We start from the raw sequence: 15,170 nt of genomic DNA, 5'->3' as shown, positions 1-15,170 counted from the left end.
GTGGAAAGCTTTAGTTTCATTATTCAATAATGAAAGATATTCAAGAAGTCTCAAATGGGTGTATAAGTCTAAGCTCTCCAGAAAGACAGAACCAATAGGATCTATCTCTATATGTTTGTTGTATATACAAAGAGATTTATTATAAAGAATTGGTTCACACGGTTACAGAGACTTAAAAGACCCAAGATCTACATTTGGCAAGCTAGATACCCAGGTGATGGTACAGTTCCAGTCAAGTTTGAAGGCCTTCGAACCAGGAGAGCTGCTGATATAATTTCAGGTACAGACTTGAAAGCAGGAGAAGTCCAGTGTGCCAGCTTGAAAACAGCTAGAGAAAGTGAATTCTTTCTTAATTTGCCTTTTCTTCTATTTAGGCCTTCAATGAATTAGATGAAGCCCATTCACATTGGGGAGGGCAATCTGCATTACTCAATTTATTAATTCAAATGTTAATCTCATCAAAAAACACCTCTACAGACACACTCAGAACATTTAGCTGGATATCTGTACATCCCATGGCCCAGTCAACTTGACACATAAAAGCATCACAAGTCCACTCTTTGTCAACTTGGCATCTTGCACATCTCCTTAAACCATACTTAATCTTCAAATAAAGATAACAGCAAGGTCCTGATTCTGCCTAACATGATACAACTATTTAGCCTACAACTGAAAACACAATTAACTCCTTCCCCAGAAGAGGAAGTAAAGCCTTTGAGCGGTGTTTACATTTCTCCCCGATATCCATAATTTAAATATAATGATGAAAAATTAACAATACTGATATACTATGATACAACGTCCATGCGTCTTATGTTACATAATAAGGGAAAAAAAGAGAAAAAAACCCAAATATCTGCTTAATACACACACACACACACACACACAAAAGTATTCCTAACAAAATAAGAAGAAACACTTATGATAATTACATTCTTCCTTTCTGTAACTGGTCATGTGACTGTAGTATTTATGACTACCTTTATCCACTACCTATTCTGTATTCCCTTTGCCTTCAGCAAGTGCCTCAGCTGTTTGTGGCTCTTTACCTGATGAAGTGACCCAAATCTTCATTCCTGAAGGGGCATTAGTAGTCTTGCCTAGATTGGGTTGTAGTTTTTCACTGACCTTAATCACAGGACATAGTAATAATAGGAGATGCGCTGTGGGATCTCCTGTATTCCAGGCATACTCTTCCTTACTCCCATTGTGGAGTAGGAGTTCTATTTCTCCTTGGTAGTCAATATCAATCACTCCAGCCAGCACAGTAACTCCCTTCTTTGCCTGTTGATTCAGAGGCATGAGGAGCCCAAAGGGGCCAGGTAGCAATCAATTTCCAGATCAATGGAATTATTGTTGCTTTTTTGGTGGAAGCATTCCTCCCTTTGAAGCTAAGACTTCTAGGCAAGCAGATCACAAGATCATGGGAACAAGAAGCAAAATTTTTTCTAGTGGGTCACCAGGGTTATCAGTGAGTGGTGCCACTCCCATTCCCACCCCTTAATTCCTGGACCCATGAATCCTGGCTACTGTAGAAACAGTACCATATATTGGATGCTGATTCAAATCATATACAGCCATCTGAAGAACCTTGCCCCGGCAAGATACTGCCACCTAACTGACACTGTACCTCAGTCTTCAAAAGACTGTTCCACCATTCTACCAAGCTAGCTGTTTTAGGATTTTTAGAAACATGGTCAGAACAGGGAATTAGCAGGGGCCCATTGCCATACTTCTTTTGCTGTGAAGTGGGTTCCTTGATCAGAAGCAACGCTATGCTGAGTACCATGATGGCAGACAAGGCATTCAATGAGTCTACAGATGGTAGTTTTGGCAGAAGCATTGATGCAGGGAAGAAAAATTCATATCCAGAGTACGTATCTCTTCCAATAAGAACAAAGCACTGCCCCTTCCATGATCAAAGTGGTCCAGTGTGATCAGCTTGCCACCAGGTACCTGGCTGAGTACTCTGGAGAAAGGTACTGTATCCAGGTGCTGTTTTGGGCTCCGCAACTTGCAGGTTGAATACTCAGTCATGGCAGTAGCCAGGTCAGCCTTGGGGAGTGGAAGTCCAGAGTGCTAGACCATGCATAACTTCCATCCCTGCCACCATGGTCATTTTGTTCATGAGCCCTTTAGGTAATGACAGGGATGGCTAGGGAAAGACGCTGACTGGTATCTACAGAATGGGTCATCCTATCCACTTGATTATTAAAATTTCCCTCTGCTAAGGTCACCCTTTGGTAAGCATTCACATGGGGCACAAATACCTTCACAGTTTTTGCCCGTTCAGAGAGAACTGTCCATAGTCTTCTTCCCCAAATTTCCTGTCACCAGTTTCCTAGTCATGCTCCTTCCAAGGCCCTGACCATCTAGCCAAACCTTGATTACTGCGCATGAATTGGTATATAATGTGCATCTGGCGATTTCTCCTTCCATGGAAAGTGAAAAACAAACAATGTGTGCTCAAAATTCTTCCCACAGTGAGTATTTCCCTTCACTATTATCTTTTAGGAATGTCCCAGAAAGGGACAGCTGCAGCTGTCCACTTTCAGGTGATGCCTGCATATCATGCAAGACCATCTACAAACCAGGTCCAAATTTTCTCTTCCTCTGTCAGTTGATCATAGGGAATTCCTCTTGAGGCCATAGGAGAAGGATGAGAGAGAGAAGGCAGTGTAGCAGGAGTGGGGACCAGGGGCATTTAGGTTACTTCTTCCTGTAACTTATTTGTGCCTTGAGAGCCTGCCCAAGCCTGATTATATATTATACCCCTTCCATTTGATGATGGATTGTTGCTGTGCACACCCAATTTTATGATTTGGTGGGTCAGATTACACCCAGTTCATGAGGGGCAGCTCAGGTTGCAAGGTAATTTGGTGGTCCATGTTTAGTGTTCAGTCTCTACTAAGGCCCAGTGGCAGGCCAAGACTTGTTTCTCAAGAGGGGACTAGTTATCCAGGAAGGATTGCAGAGCTTTGCTTCAATCCAAAGGGACTGCACCATGACCCACCTATAAGGGCTTGTGTAAGGCTCCAAACAGGGCCCCTATCTGGCTCCAAACATGATTGGATCTCCTGGATCATATGACCCAAGGAGTAAAACAGCTTTCACAGATGCCTGGACCTGTGGCAGAGCCTTCTCTTGTTCTGGGCTCCACTCAGAACCAGCAGTTTTTTTGATCACTTGGCAAATGGGCCATAGTAACACACATAAATGAGGAATATGTTGCATCCAAAATACAGAAAAGCCCACTAGACATTGTGACTCCTTTTTTGGTTATGGGAGTGGCCAGATTCAATAGCCTATCTTTCTCCTTAGAAGAGATATCTTGATATGTCCTACCACTGGAACCCTAGAAATTTCACTGAGGTAGGTAGAAGGCCCCTGAATTTTTGTCAGATTTATTTCTCACCCTCTGACACAAAGTTTAGAGTAGTTGCTACTTCTTACTCACTAAATCCAATCAGCATAATGTTATCAATGTAATGGAACACTGCCATATCTTGTGGAAGGGATTGGTGATATATTTATATATATATATATATGTATATCCTGATATGTATATATACCAGGAGAGCCAATGGTATAGTTCCAGTCTAAGTCCAAAGGCCTGAGAAGCAGAAAAAACATTCTTTTTTTTTTTAAAGATTTTATTTTTTCCTTTTTCTCCCCAAAGCCCCCCGGTACATAGTTGTGTATTCTTCGTTGTGGGTTCTTCTAGTTGTGGCATATGGGACGCTGCCTCAGCGTGGTCTGATGAGCGGTGCCATGTCCGCGCCCAGGATTCGAACCAATGAAACAGTGGGCCGCCTGCAGCGGAGTGCGCATACTTAACCACTCGGCCACGGGGCCAGCCCCAGAAAAAACATTCTTTTAAGTTCCAGTATGAGTCTAAGTTCAAGAGCAGGAGACACCTAGGTCCCTGTTCAAAGACAGTCATGCACAGAGAGAGCGAATTCTCCCTTACTCCACATTTTCTTCTATCCAGGTCTTCAATGGATTCGATGAGGGCCACCCACATTGGGGAGGGCAATTTACTCAGTCTTTCGATCCAAATGTTAATTTCAACCCATGACACCCTCATAGGCAATCCAGAATAATGTTTAACCAACTATCTGGACACTCTGTGGCCCAGGCAAGTTGACATGTGAAATTAACCATCACAAAAGGTATGTTCTTACTTCCTCTAAAATTCCTGCATAAATAACATACAAACTAAAATATATGTGACACATTGTAGCAAGTAGATTAGGCTAAACAAAGGGCAACTCCCTTTCTGAAATTCATAATATTTTGGGTTTTTTTAGATCTAAAAGATTAAGTAGGTTTAAATTTAACAACAATAATTTCTGTTATAAAAATTACCTAGCCTAGCTGCAAAAACCAAGTGCCTCCTGTAAGGCATGAAAACGTTTCTCTCTCAAGGGTAGCATGGATGTCATATTACAATTTTATCTGCATCCTAAATGATAGTACTGTGATAATCCAAATGAAATCTCCCGGTAGTTATTTGCTGTTTCAACATTTTAGCAAGATGATGTGTACTCAGTATAACAAATCTTGATATTGCTGACGCTAATTTCTTAGGAATTTAAAATATAACAGAAAGATAAATTTCAGTAACAATTATTAGCTATCTTTATAAGGAAATATACAATAACTCCTTAAGTACCTGTAATTTCCTTGTAAACAAACATAGATGTTTTATTTCATAAATAAATCGTTTATCCATATTGCTGATTAACTAATCAAAACTTATTGAAAATGACTTGACTTTGATAAATCTTTAGATTGTTACCTAAGCTTCCCTTTCTATTATACTTTAAAATAAGAGAGACTTTTAGGCAGTAATCTAAAGATTTATACCAAAGTGAGGTGAAACATGATGATAAATTTGGATTTAAAGAAGGAAACATGTACTGCATCATAAAGGATTTATTTGTGCACTAAATAATTGTCTTTTAAATATCTTTTAGAATTTTATTTTTCCAAAGCAGCATTCAGATATATATTTCTTTTTATTTGTGCTTGCTTTGGCAACTGAAGTGAGAACCTCTTTCTAATTAGGCATAAATCAGACTTCATTGGCTCAAGTCCACAGACTACAGACCTAGAATCATGACTTGGTCATGATTCTCAGCCAAAGGCGTTGGTGTCAGTGTGGATTTATACCGAAGTCTTCAAGAGAACTACTAAATTTTCCAGAACATATGATTTCCCAATAGTGCGAGAGTCAGGGAAGATTAGAAATACGGTATCAGAGTTTTTACAGATGGCGTGCCCTTTACAGGAAGGTGTATCCATGATGGGCTCAAAGCTTTTTAAGCTTCAAGTCACACCCAGGGCTTTAGTTATCATGATGACTGAAGAATCTACTATGTCAATTTAAATGAGGTAAAAGTAGTGTTTCAAAACCTGATGTCTCTAACTTTTTAAATGGAGGGTGCTTTTCTAGTTATTATGATCTAAGTCAGTCTTTTTCATTTTTTTTATAGTTTTTTTTTTTGTTTTTAAAGATTGGCACCTGAGCTAACATCTGTTGCCAATCTTTTTCTTTTTTTTTTTCTTTACTTCTTCTTCTCCCCAAAGTCCCCCAGTACATAGTTGTATATTCTAGTTGTAGGTCCCTCCGGTTGTGTTATGTGGGATGCCACCTCAGCGTGGCTTCATGAGCGGTGCCATGTCTGCGCCCAGGATCTGAACCAGCGAAACCCTGGGCCACCAAAGCAGAGCTCTTGAACTTAACCTCTCAGCCATGGGCCAACCCCTTAAGTCCATCTTAAGAGTGACTTAAAGTTACTAATAGACTCCACAAAAATTCTGTTGGGTTTAATTATTTATGTTGGTTTTACTGAAATTTCTACTATACTCTTCATTCATTCTCCCCATTATTTCCCAAAACCGCTTCTGATGGAGCAAATGCAATTAGAAATGATGGGATGAAAATAGTATATTTTGCTTTTACCTTCTGACACTAATAGCTCTCAGCCAAGAAAAGAGATTAGTGGAAAGTAAGATTTTTATATCACTTTGTTTTTTGGCCTTCAGTTAAATTCAAGGCGACAGAAGCTACCGATGATCTAAAATGGCTCAGTGTACTTAATTCCAACAAAAGCCACATCCTCTGCTTGTATTACATGATCATTGCTGAACAGAGTTTACAGATTTGTAAACAATTTGTATATGGAGAAAGAAGTGTCTAAGAAAGTTACAAAACTGCAAAAACATCATGAAAGGATAATATTCCTTTGAGGAAAAACTACATAAAATTAATTATATGATGATGGAGAATATGATTAAATTTGTTTCAATAAGCTAAAGAATCATTAAAAATCATTTAGGAAGCTATGATGAAATGACAAGAAAGATTAGGATGTAAATTGTACCCTCAAAAACATAGTAAAGAGTTAATTGGATTCTTTTTCAAGAATATTTTATGATATGCTGGATTTTTTCAGTTTATTCTAAGGTCTAAAATATAGATCAGAGTGTTTAGCAGCCCATGGTGATGCTGTTTTTTCCTCGCTTTTGGTGTTTTTGATATCCTTTCATGTGGTACTATGAGAGGGTGAAGACAAAGGATAATATGAATTTTAAATTGTTTTAAACATTATTGATCTTTGAGTGAATTACTATATATCAAATTATATGTCTTACTTTCAAAACTATTTTTTTCTTCTCTGTAAGATATCAGTCTGATGTTCCCCTTTCCTGGACGATATTTCAAATTTAATTGGAATGCAAATCAATTGGTTTTCTAAATTCTAATGCAAATTTAAGTCGTGGGGCTCAACTGCCCTCCTTCTTTGTCTTCCTTTATCTCTTCCTCCCTGGTTTGATTTCTGTGCTTGATTTCTAACTGACACCTAATTCTGCTCCTTCCAACTTCAACGTTTCCAAATATTTTCCAGATATCTGCACAAGGATGTCCCATCACATTCAAACTCATCATAAGCTAAATCAGACTTCTCATGCGGAGTGCAGAACCTGCTTAGAATGTAACTGCAGGCCCTATAGGACCAGTTCAACTGACCCCATATCTTATCAACAGAGTGATTATGAATTGCCTTTCAGGAAGTGTGCAAAGTCACATAGCCAGAGCAGCACAGAAGAAATCTTGGTCTGAAATGATTGCAGAACCAAAGATCCAGAACCAAAAGACTGGGACATGACCGGAACTTGAAAGTCAGACTCTTATCAGAAGCAGGGCTCCCTCATTCAGAAAGATCCAGTGTTAAAATTCTTTCCCCACCTCATCAAAAATGTTTAGAACCCTGTCATAAAAGTTTATAACCTCATTATAAATGTTTAAAACTCTGTCATAAATGTTTAAAATCTTACCATAAATGCTTGAAGTCCACCAATCAAAAGCCATCCCACAGTGTTTATGCATGCCAGCCTGTTCTCCATACCCTTTTAAATTTTGCCCCATATCTTGAATCAGGGAGACAGATCTGAGGGCACATGCCCCCTGTCTCCTTGCAGGTCTTTCTCAAAGAATAAAGTTGATCTCTTTTACCAAAGGCTGATGCTGTAATTAAATGGCCTTTTATGTGTAAGAGAACCCCAATTTTGTGTGGTAACAAGAACACTAGGACTACCTGCCAAATCCATTTCACTCCCTATTTCTGGATGGCCTGTGAGCTAATCATGTTTCTATTCATCTTTAAATGGTTGAGATAAAAATTAAATGAAGAATAGTATTTCATAACATTTTCAAGAAAATTACATAAAATCCATAAATAAAAGTCTTATTGGAAAATATACATGCTGATGTGTTTAAATATTGCCTTTGGCTGATTTGGTGTTACAAAGATAGAGACCTTATATCCAGCAAAGCCTAAATATTTGCTATCTCGTGTTTTACAGAAGTTGTTTGGTAACTCCTGATATAGACTATAAGGTGCATAAGGGCAAGGATTTCTAATTCATTATCCTATCCTCAGTGCAAGGGACAGAGGACATTGTACTTGCCTGTTCTCAAGAATATCTGTTCAAAGAAAAATATAGGTACAACAAATCTTTTCTAATTTCTCTATTTTATATTACTAATGTAAACTCTGCTATTATTAAATCTGTTTCTTTTTTAAACTTCAATCATTGCACAAGTCTTGTTAGTTCTAGCAGCATTCGGTCTCAAAGTTTTCTCTTTGACTTTCCCTTTCTACTGCCCTTGCTTTAGCCAGGCCTTTACTGCATCATATCTGTAAGGTAATCACTAAATACCGCTGCATTCATTTGCTGTCACCGTCAAGCCACCCTTCATATTGCTGCTCTCTGATATTCTTTTGCTAATTACTACAAAGTTTACTGTATTCAAAAAGCATAAGAAGAAGAGGAAGAAAAGAGGAAGAAGTAGCAATGGTGGAAAGACAAAGGGATGGAGATACGGATCTTCTATTCCTTGAACCCTTACTGAGTGCTAGTCGTTTTCTCTATTCCTACATGGCAAATACTCTGAGCCATATTTTTCCAGTGGAGAAAAACTGTTGATCAGAAAAATTGCTATTTGCAAAATATTGCAAATCATATAAACAGATGTGTTCACAATTCATAACTAATCCTTACTCGTGCCAAAGCCTTTATTTATTGTTAGTTTCTAAACAGACAGAAACTAATGGGTACACACCCCTTAGATGTGAACTACACCAATTATTGGAAGAATCACTGACAATACGGTGCAGGGCAATGACTGCCAAGTGGCACAGAGTCAGCAGTAAATATCCAGAGGGACACTGAGACATGACCTCTAGGAGGGATGAATCAGAATCTGCTTTGCTCAGTCTGACGACATTCAAATCAAGGGTCACAGCCACTGCCAGCAAAGGACATCATTGTATATTCAAGGACAAGTGAGAGAAAGGAAAACATGATTACACAGGCACAGGGAAGCCTGAAGAAGGTAAAGGTTGTGACAAATGTGTAAAATACTACATAAAATTGCAAAGAAGAATGCCAAATTAATGGAAACAGCAAATGGATACTTTTAATAATCATAACAATCCCCTCCCTAATTTTTTAATACATTCCAATTTATATTACATGTTGTTCAAGTTCCAATAAATATAATTAGTTGCTATTAACTTACAGCTTATTTGCTCTTTTGGCCAACTTTCTTAATATCCCTGTACACCTTTCAACCTCTATAAAATGTTGGTGTTTAATTAGCTCTTCTGAAAGGGGGCCTCTAGTGCTTTATTCAGTGATTTTGTGGGTTTCAAAATACAGATGTTAAAGACTGCTTTTGTATGATAAAGAAAACAATTGTTATGGATATGGAAATCCTGGAATTCTCTGTGTGTGTGAAAATAGTAATTAAATTGTGATACATATGTGCATGTATGTATATACTTAATATACAATTTATTTTACCAGCTATATACACAACAATATTGTGCCCCAAAATAAAGTAATAGTAGATAGCATTACAAGCATATAATTTTGTCCTCATTATCTTGGATTGGAAGCATTTGGCTAAAATACAAAATGTTTCCTCTAGTCTTTTGTAATTAGAGGAGAGTTATCTGCCTGAATTCATGTCTAATTTGATTCTGGTGAGTTTGGAAAAGTGATAGATTATGTCTTTGTGAGAGAGTTTTTGGGATAAACCCTGAAATTGCTATAAGCATTCCTGCACTTAGAGGGAAGCAAGCATTTTTAAAGTCAATCCTATGTGTATATTATGTGACTTGACTAGAAAAGGTACAAGTAAAAAATCAACAATTATGAAATATTAACACATAAAATTCTGTGTAATATTTTGAATAATGGTGCAAAAGTAATGTTTTATAAATACAGTGTGATCTCATTTATATATGGAATCTAAAAAAGTTGAACTCATAGAACCAGAGAGTAGAATGGTGGTCTCCAGAGGTTGGGGATTAGAGGAAACAGGGAGAGGTTGGTCAAAGGGTACAAATTTCCAGGGTTAAGCATAAGTTCTGGGGGTGTAATGCACAATATGGTACATAATATGGTTAATAATACTCTATTGTGTACTTGAAATTTGCTAAGGGAGTAGATCTTAAGTGTTCTCATCACGCACATGAACAGGTAACTATGTGAGGTGATAGATGTGTTAATTAACATGATTATGGTAATCAATTCACAATGTATATGTATATTAAATCATCACATTAAATATCTTTAAAAAAATCACATTTTACTACCTAAATATACACAATTTTTGTAAATTATACCTCAATAAACCTGGGGAAAAAGAAAAACAAAACAGATCCATGCCCCGTCCAAAAAACAGCTTTTTTAAAAACTAAGTTTTAAAAACCATTTGCAGCAATAACTGAAAAGTATATCAGGAATGATAAATGCACGAATGAATTATCTTTCCTCTTCACATCTACACTTTCCTCCTCACTTCTTAACTTATAAGAGGCCAGCATTTGCACATTAGGCTATAAATGATGTTGGTCAACTTTTTACTCCTTGGAAGTAAATATTTTCAAATAAAACATTTCATGAAATGCTTTATAGAACTTTTTAGTATATTAATGTATTCTATTTTTTGCATTTGTGCTATAAGTTTGCAGTCTAGTCTGAGACAGATTTATAATAAAACAATGCAAAATGAGTGTTTTAGGCACTATAATAAATCCAGCCTTATAAAGGCACAGTGAGGCACACCAAAGACAGCCAACAGAGAAGTTGTTATTTGTTGTTTGCTTGTTTAAGTTTCTAAGCTATCCCTAAAGATATAATTTTGTTTTAAGTTAGCCATTCAGACCAGCACTCTCACCTGGGAGGCTGCATGAGCAGGAGGTGGGTGTCAGAATAACTGGAACATTTTTCATTCTACAAACCACTGACTTTTTCACAAATTCGAATTCTTTTCACCCTCACTCATTCCAGGGATGTACAATTTGCCAAAATCACCCTATTTTTTTTCATAGGATTGCCCCTGGCTAAGTACCATTTCCTTATACTTGAAATAAAGAAAGAGAACATCTTGGTCTTGAAAGATAGAAAATTATTTGCTGTTTCTACTCTAAGGCATAAAGCTAATAGTATCCATTCATTTGTCCTTTCATTTAATGTCCTATGTGCTCCAAACTCTGTCACGGCCTCATGTTGTGCTGTCTTAAGTTACTCTTACCTAGAAGGGAAAAGCTAATCATTTGTGTACCTCTTTACTCAGGTTACTTCTGCTGGGATTCATTTGACATTTCTCCAACATTTGTACTCTTCCTGCTCAAATATGGCTTATTTACCTACTACACTAGCAGGTATAAGCAAAGATAAATGAACACTCAAAGGTGAGATTACACTGATGGTTCTAAGGTGTTTACTTGAGCCCTCTCAGGCTGTAGATGGAGCAGTATTACAAGAGCAAAAGAGCTGGCTGACAAAAATAAAAGTATTTATGTCATAGAGGAATCTGCAGAATGGCAGCCCTGTGCACACCAACTACTGTCCACACCCAGAAAGACATCAACATCAAACCCACAGCCACCTTGGCTCTTGGGGGAGCATGAGTGACAGCCCTCAGGACTATGGAGACTCCACATTTGATGTAAGTACCCATCTTCAATGATTTAGTAAAGTTACTTTGCCATCAAAGAAAAAAATATTATCACTCTCCTTTTCCATCCGCAGCCAAGAACTTGAGGTCTTCTTAATAAACTCACTGCTCCTGCTCAAAGAAGAAACACTGAGACTCTTGTTCTGTGTCCACAGTGTATTTGTAAGGAGTGAGGTGCATAAACCTCTGCATTAGGACCTGGTTTTACCAGTTAAGACACTAATAACATTGCATAGACTTAACGCACACTTTCCTTCCTAAGCATTCACTTACTGTCGGTTAGATATGACCTAAGAGAAAATTTCCCTTAGAACATGTAGGAAAGGAAAGCAGGTTCCCAATTACTGGGCCCATATTAAATATTCTGCTAATTAATGGTAGTTTCATAGGATGTTCATTAGATTACAAAAAACATACCCATGTAATACGGTTACTAGAAAGATCTCTGCCTTAAGAACAAGAGAAATATATTAGATCATACTGCTGAGCAATTTTTCTTGCTGACAAGGGCAATTTTTCAGCAACAGCACTGCCTATAGAACAGCAACATAATGGGAGGATAGAGCAGATGCTAAAATTTAGTCAGACATAAATCTTTTCCACTTTATCTCCTTTACAATACAGAGAAGACAAGAAGAAAAACAAATAGCTCAGAGAGCAAGCATAAATGATGGGTGTCTCAAGGAAATTTAATACCCCAATATTAAGATCATATACATGTTGCAGGCTTGACATCTGGAAAAATTAATGGTATTTAATCTAATAAGATGACAATAATTAAATGTTTGGCATTTGTTTCAAATATCAATATGTAACACAAACAGGAATGAAATGATACTTATCTAAGTGATAACCTCTTCAGACTTGCAATTATTCAAGTTCTTGTATTCATAGTCACTCATGGAATTTATAGACTCAAAAATATTTCCATTCATTATATCAATTAAAATTTTTCATTTACTTAAAGCTTGAATCCAAATTAAATCTTTCACAAATCCTAAGTCCATCCTTCTGAGAACACTCTAATTCTTAGACTTTTAACCTATATATGTTCAAATGGGGTCACAAGATCCAGGTTCTGAAGATAAAACTGCCCTTTCTGCATGAATGCTAGTTCTAATATACCACTCCACAGTGATTTGTCTCTTCTCTAGACTCTGATTAAATTTATAATCATAGGGGGCTGGCCCAGTGGCGCAGCCATTAAGTGCACACATTCTGCTTTCGTGGCCTGGGATCTGCTGGTTCAGATGCCGGGTGCAGACATGGCACCGCTCATCAAGGCCTGCTGTGGTAGGCGTCCCACGTGTAAAGTAGAGGAAGATGGGCACGGATGGTAGTTCAGGGCCAGTCTTCCTCAGCAAAAATAGGAGGATTGGCAGATGTTAGCTCAGTGTTGATCTTCCTCAAAAAAAAAATTTATAATCGCTTATCATATAACTGAGCACCAATTAATTTCAATTTTATTGGGATGGAGCTTTCACTCTCCAACAATATTTAACTCCCCAATCTGTTGGAGAGAGGTAGCCATTTAATACATTTTTTCTTTTATTTAATATTTTCCCAATATCTAACACAATGGAGAATGCATAAGATTGTTTTTCTTTTAGAAATAAATTTATTCCAGTTGTAAAAAGCAGTTGTAAAAATAACACCTGCTTATTTTGAAAAACAATTTCAGAGAAGCTTACAAAAAGGAAAGTAAAAATCACCTTAAACCCACTACTCAAACCGATGTTAATATTTCAGTAAACACCTTTCTAGTTGTATTGCCCTCTCTTTTGCTCCTTCTCTGTATGTATCTCTGTTCATATTTTTACATAAACAGGATGAAATAATGCTTATCCAATAGTGCTTATTGATTGAATTGGCCATATTTACTTAATTATTCTAGTATGGGTAACTATGTATTTATATTTATAAATAAATATATATATACACATATGTATTTATGATATAATATACATACATATCAATATATCTCACTTCCTCACTTTTTCATGCCCCAGTCATTGTGATTAAAAGTATTTTCCTTAGCTGGGGGCTGAGAGGCAGGAGGAATGGGGTGTTACTGTTCAAAGGGTGCAGAGTTACAGTCTTGCAAGATGAAAAGAGTTCTGGAGATGGATGCTGGTGAAAGTTGCACAACCGTGTGAATGTACTTAATGCCATTGAATTGTACGCTTAAAAATGGTTAAGATGGGGGCTGGCCCTGTGGCCGAGTGGTTAAGTTCGCGCGCTCTGTTGCAGGTGGCCTAGTGTTTCATTGGTTCGAATCCTGGGCGAGGACATGGCACTGCTCATCAAACCACGCTGAGGCAGTGTCCCACATGCCACAACTAGAAGAACCCACAACGAAGAATATACAATTATGTACTGGGGGGCTTTGGGGAGAAAAAGGGAAAAAAATGAAATCTTTAAAAAAATAGTTAAGATAGTATATTTTATGTTATTTATATTTTACCACAATTAAAAACAAAGGGGCCAGCCTTGGTGGCCTAGTGGTTAAGTTCAACACACTCCACTTTGGTGGCCTGGGTTTGGTTCCCAAGTGCAGATCTACACCACTCATTGGTGGCCATGCTGTGGTGGTGGCTCACATACAAATAGAGGAAGATTGGCAAGGGATGTTAACTCAGGACAAATCTTCCTCAGCAAAAAGAGCGAGATTGGCAACAGATGTTAGTTCAGGATGAATCTTCCTCAGCAAAAAAATAAAAAAATAAAATAAAAGAGGATGAGTTTAGGCATTTCAACCAGGAGTACCCAGTAGCCTGGGCTCTCTCAGTACTACAGTACCTGGCTCTAACTAAAATGAGACTGTACTGGGCTCCCAATGTCTCTGAGTTATGCATATCTCATTAGCTCCAATATATTGAGAATTTTAAACTTTATTTCTTCTTCCAGAGTGGGAAAACAAGTGTGGACGTTACTAAACAATGTTCATAAGTATTGTTGGGAAAAGCAAACCAAATTGGTTGTGAATTAAGTTTCTAATTTCTTTCCCTCAAAGGAAAAAAAAATCTTTGTTTGTACAGGTAAATACAGACATCGTTAGGCCTTGGCTTTAAAACAGGGTGAAACAGGACAGTGTATTTTAGTAGGACTCTTTGGGTAGCAAATACTGTAACAAGAACAACAACTTGATTTTGGCTTAGGCATTCAGGGAAACTCATTTCCTCAAGGAGCTAAAAGTTCAAGTTCAGTTTAATCAGGGCACTGGCTCATTTCTCCAATGTTTCTCCATTTACTAATTTCATCATTTGGTTGTATTTCCTGGGCTTGCACTAAAAAGCAGCAGTAGTACCAGACTTCATAAATACCAACCACATTACCCAGAAGGAGACTGTGTGTGTGCCAGAATTTCCAGCCAGTATTCCAAAATAATCATCATCGCCATGTAAACACCATGGGCTAATTGATTTAGCCTTGCATTAGCTAATGCAATAACTGTGGCTGTGTAAAGAAACTTACCACGGTTATTTTGGATCAATTCAGACCTACTCCTATAACTGAATGTGAAGTCAGTGGCTGTTAAACAGTGGGAGAGTGGTGGCAACATCTTAAAGGGGTCAGCCATAAAGGCTATGACAGATAATGGGTAAGATCCAAGTCATAGTATTTCTGGAGT

General features: G+C 37.6%; 1 pseudogene; it reads right to left on the bottom strand.

Moving 5' to 3' along the window:
- Nucleotides 1-833: 833 nt before the first annotated feature.
- LOC111770457 (uncharacterized) lies at nt 834-3,515 on the bottom strand (annotated as a pseudogene).
- Nucleotides 3,516-15,170: the final 11,655 nt, after the last annotated feature.

Source organism: Equus caballus, chromosome 2, assembly GCF_041296265.1.
Source record: "Equus caballus isolate H_3958 breed thoroughbred chromosome 2, TB-T2T, whole genome shotgun sequence".
NCBI classification, from domain to species: Eukaryota; Metazoa; Chordata; class Mammalia; order Perissodactyla; family Equidae; genus Equus; species Equus caballus.
This window is presented reverse-complemented; position numbering and strand designations above follow the sequence as displayed.